At 45.2% G+C, this 5,175-nt stretch overlaps 1 long non-coding RNA gene across 2 annotated transcripts; it reads left to right on the forward strand.

Moving 5' to 3' along the window:
• The first annotated feature begins 333 nt into the window (after window positions 1–333).
• On the forward strand, window positions 334–4,892 carry LOC119304036. 2 transcript variants are annotated; one of them, XR_005148068.1, is made up of 3 exons: window positions 334–787; window positions 3,183–3,567; window positions 4,490–4,892. It is a non-coding gene; the product is annotated as an uncharacterized LOC119304036 (long non-coding RNA). The 2 variants fall into 2 exon arrangements; XR_005148067.1 differs by having other exon boundaries at window positions 3,183–4,501.
• Window positions 4,893–5,175: the final 283 nt, after the last annotated feature.

A 5,175-nucleotide genomic window follows, 5' to 3' on the forward strand; every position in this document is an offset into this window, starting at 1 on the left:
TTAGCATTGGCACAAGATCTTAATATTCAGAACCTGCTTGTAGCTTCAGACTCTAAGGGAGCAGTCGGAGCGATCAATAACAGAAGCCGTGGATCGAGTGGTGTCATCGTTCGGAGGTTCATAGAATAGCTGTTAATTTGAGTTGTAATTTTACTTTCGAAGGACGTGCCGTTAATGTCGAGGCACATAGTTTAGCCAAACATGCATTTTTCTAGGTCCGGGGCGCCACATTTGACTAGGTAACCCCATGACCAGAGATGTATCCCACTGTCTGTGACTTTGCTGAATAAAAGCTTGGTTTATCGTTCGAAAAAAAAAAACCCGTCATTCTTGTGGATTTGCCGCAGCTCTCCTCCCCGACGCCACTCTCCCTCCCCGATCCCGCTCCTCCCCATCCATGGCGCTCCGATTCACCGCCACCAGCGAGCCCTCCCTCCTCCACTGACCCCTCTTCTTCCTTTCTTCTCCTTTACCAACTCCTATTCCTCTCACCTTCCCCGACCCCCAGTTGCTCCGCCCCGTGCTCCGTCCTGCTGCCGGGAGCAACGTCCGATGACCCCAGTTGCCCCGCCCGGACCTCCGTCCTGCTGCCGGGAGCAGCGGCCGCTGACCCCCAGTTTGCACTGCTGTCCCAGGTAGGTTTTCTTGAACACTAAGCTCACTAAATCAGCAGGTTTAGTACCGGATCGACCTCAAGCACACAGGATCTGAACACCTCGAGGGGAGATTGACATTTTGACCATCCCTGCACCTCATCCCTGTTCTTAGAGGGCAAATTTTTTGCAAGGTTCGTCTGACTAAGCTTTTAATTTGTGCCAATGGAAACCTCTGTTCCAAGTTAATTAGTTGCTGATGCATACCCCCATTGTCCTGTACTCCCTGTTACGAAAGAGATGATGCTCGTGTAATTGTAATGTCTGCTGTATTTGGGAGAGCAAGACGTGTTGATGTGCATTTGTAGGCAGGCCTTGTGATGCCCGCCATTCCATTCCAAGTAGCAGAACAAAGAGCCAGTTGTACTCGCTAGTAATGGTGCATCTCTGACTAGCTCTTGCCGCAAGTTGATTAGGATTTGCAGAAATTGGATCTTTCATAGGAACTTTAAAATATGCAAATATGGAAGGTTTTAGACGGAATGGTTTGATTAGGTTCTGCTGCTCTTTGTAATGTAGCTATGTTTTAGGACAAATATTGCCAAAGATGAGAAAGGTTGCTCTGTTTTCGTTTTAGACTCTAAAAAGTGGACACGGGCTCTGGAGACGGTGTGTTATCAGTTCTTACAAAAGTTAGATTCACCATATTTTGCATCCATTATTCAGGTCTGCCTAGCTCAATAAGTTTAGGAATAGATTGATCTGTTGTGGTTTTTGTAGCCTCTTATAGAAAACATTAGCAGACTGCTACATTGGCCGGTGCTAATTAACTATTATGTAGGTTAACTTTCAGGTTGAAATATTTAGTTGAGTTGCATATATGCATGTTGGTTGTTGGTCCATCCGGTTGCACTTTTCAGAAATTAAGCTCCTATATTACCACATATACACTAAGCTGGGTATGCATAGCATCATCCATCATGTGCATAGCAGTGCGCACACTGCACACACTCCCTGCCTCGTTGAACCACATGCATATAACCATCTTGTTTGTCCAACATGAATCTGCTCTAACAACATGATTTTTTTTCAATTGCCATTTACTTCTCAATATAGATGTCGGACTTGCACGTTAACACATTGCATCATGATGTGACGAGGAAGAAAGAAAGAGGGCAGCAGCTGGATTTTTTGTGTCGGTTGTTGCGATAGTTCAACACACGTATTGTCATAGGAGGATTAGAGAGCTTGATGATTTTAGCGAGGATGAGGCAGAGATTAGGATTAGAAAGCATATGCTTAAATCAATTTGTCAAGGTTCTAATAAGTATTGTTATGATAGTTTGCGCCTAACTAAATGGTCCTTTGTGGACCTATGTGCTATCTTGCGTGAAAGATATGGTTTGTGGGACACGTTTTATGTATTAGTCGAAGAATCACTCACAATCTTTTTGTGTGAAATATTCTGTTTGTTGGAGGCAATTAGAGGGAGAAAATGAGATATAATAACACGGGAGGTAAAGAAACACATTTGCCCTCTCCCTCGCGTCATCTCCTCTGAGGCGACCCGGGGGCCCCAAAACCTAGCGCCACTAGGCCCGGCCAACAGCTACTCCTCGTTAGGTGGCGGGTGATCGAGCTGGGGGATGTTCGATCCCCTTTCGGTTGCATGGCTTGGTGGATCCTGGTAGGTCAACGGTCTTGGCGGCGTCGCCGGTGGGCCTCTAGGGCCGTTTGCGCGCTCCATGGGCTCGACGCTCGTGGCATTGCGGTCTGCAGGTGTCCGTCCGGCAATGGTGATGTTTTGCGACTTCTGGTGTGACAACGAGGGCGGCTTCGGGCGGAGTTGGGCTGCTGTTGAGCTTTGGTAGTCGGTCTCATCCGGCGTGTTCGAGGGATTGTCGTGCCTTGCTTGTCTTCCTAAAGTGGGAGCTGCAGAGGAGGTTCCTCCGCGGTGACGATGACATGAGACAGGTCGTTGGTTCCGGTGCCGGCTCGGCGCAGGCCCAAAGTTTTTCCCCTGCAATACTTGTCGATAGAGTCGGTGCTGCCTGGTCGTCGGCGCGTGTGGTGGATTGTTTGGCATCGGCCGACGCAGGCCTCGGTGCTTGTTTGCAGTGAGGGCTACATCGGTGGTCGTTGATGGTGGAGTTGGAGTCGCCCTCGCGGAAGTGTGATGACAATGACACCAGATTGCAACCTCGACGATGCTTTTCTCCTTGACGGCGTGTGTGCATTCTTGTGTGGGTTGCCATGTCGCCCTATGTGACTTATGTTTTGCGAGCGTGTTGTGACGGTTTTCGCAAGGTTTTCCGTTAATTAACTGGGCAACTCTTTTCGACCTTTTTTTAATGAATCGGGCCCTAAGGGATACTTGTGCTGATACCTTGTATTTTTACTATGTATATGCACTACTGGAAGGTAGTTTCGTTGATCTAGGTGGATTAGATCTTATTATACAAAAGAAAATATATAGCTTTCTAAAATGGGATGACTTGCAATACCGCCAATAAATAAATTAAGATGGAGTTTTAGAAGCCGCACATTTTATAAATACTTCAGTAAGTTTGCTTCTCATCATATTTGCAGGACAACAAAGAAGCCACATGTTCAAGTCTCTTCAAGTCTTACTTGAGTGATCCTGATGCAAGTTCAAGCCTCTTCAAGCCTTACTAGAGTGGTCCTGATGCAAGTTCAAGCCTCTTCAAGTCTTACTAGAGTGGTCCTTATGCAAAAGTTCAAGCCTCTTGGATGCAAATATTTATATTTTATGGTTGTAATGCATTTGTGATGGCACACTGTATTCTTTTGTGTTCCTTCTTAACACAAGCTTTGAAACTTTGAAGATCTTGGTTTTCGACAAACGCAACGGATCGACCTCAAGCACACAGGATCTGAACACCTCGAGGGGAGATTGACATTTTGACCATCCCTGCACCTCATCCCTGTTCTTAGAGGGCAATTTTTTTGCAAGGTTCGTCTGACTAAGCTTTTAATTTGTGCCAATGGAAACCTCTGTTCCAAGTTAATTAGTTGCTGATGCATACCCCCATTGTCCTGTACTCCCTGTTACGAAAGAGATGATGCTCGTGTAATTGTAATTTCTGCTGTATTTGGGAGAGCAAGACGTGTTGATGTGCATTTGTAGGCAGGCCTTGTGATGCCCGCCATTCCATTCCAAGTAGCAGAACAAAGAGCCAGTTGTACTCGCTAGTAATGGTGCATCTCTGACTAGCTCTTGCCGCAAGTTGATTAGGATTTGCAGAAATTGGATCTTTCATAGGAACTTTAAAATATGCAAATATGGAAGGTTTTAGACGGAATGGTTTGATTAGGTTCTGCTGCTCTTTGTAATGTAGCTATGTTTTAGGACAAATATTGCCAAAGATGAGAAAGGTTGCTCTGTTTTCGTTTTAGACTCTAAAAAGTGGACACGGGCTCTGGAGACGGTGTGTTATCAGTTCTTACAAAAGTTAGATTCACCATATTTTGCATCCATTATTCAGGTCTGCCTAGCTCAATAAGTTTAGGAATAGATTGATCTGTTGTGGTTTTTGTAGCCTCTTATAGAAAACATTAGCAGACTGCTACATTGGCCGGTGCTAATTAACTATTATGTGGGTTAACTTTCATGTTGAAATATTTAGTTGAGTTGCATATATGCATGTTGGTTGTTGGTCCATCCGGTTGCACTTTTCAGAAATTAAGCTCCTATATTACCACATATACACTAAGCTGGGTATGCATAGCATCATCCATCATGTGCATAGCAGTGCGCACACTGCACACACTCCCTGCCTCGTTGAACCACATGCATATAACCATCTTGTTTGTCCAACATGAATCTGCTCTAACAACATGATTTTTTTTCAATTGCCATTTACTTCTCAATATAGATGTCGGACTTGCACGTTAACACATTGCATCATGATGTGACGAGGAAGAAAGAAAGAGGGCAGCAGCTGGATTTTTTGTGTCGGTTGTTGCGATAGTTCAACACACGTATTGTCATAGGAGGATTAGAGAGCTTGATGATTTTAGCGAGGATGAGGCAGAGATTAGGATTAGAAAGCATATGCTTAAATCAATTTGTCAAGGTTCTAATAAGTATTGTTATGATAGTTTGCGCCTAACTAAATGGTCCTTTGTGGACCTATGTGCTATCTTGCGTGAAAGATATGGTTTGTGGGACACGTTTTATGTATCAGTCGAAGAATCACTCACAATCTTTTTGTGTGAAATATTCTGTTTGTTGGAGGCAATTAGAGGGAGAGAATGAGATATAATTACACGGGAGGTAAAGAAACACATTTGCCCTCACTGGTAGAAAAAGGGCCCGTTGTCCCGGTTTGTAAGGGCCTTTTGTCCCGGTTCTGGAACCGGGACTAAAGGGTCGGTACTAATGCCATGTCCCTTTAGTCTAGGTTCAATCCACAACCGGGACAGATGGGCCTCCACGTGGCCTGTGCGCGGAGCCCAGACAGGAGACCCTTTGGTCCCGGTTGGTGCCACCAACCGGGACCAATAGGCATCCACGCGTCAGCATTTCTGTGGCTGAGGTTTTTGTTTTTTTATGAAATGG

Source organism: Triticum dicoccoides, chromosome 5A (genome assembly GCF_002162155.2).
Source record: "Triticum dicoccoides isolate Atlit2015 ecotype Zavitan chromosome 5A, WEW_v2.0, whole genome shotgun sequence".
NCBI lineage: Eukaryota > Viridiplantae > Streptophyta > Magnoliopsida > Poales > Poaceae > Triticum > Triticum dicoccoides.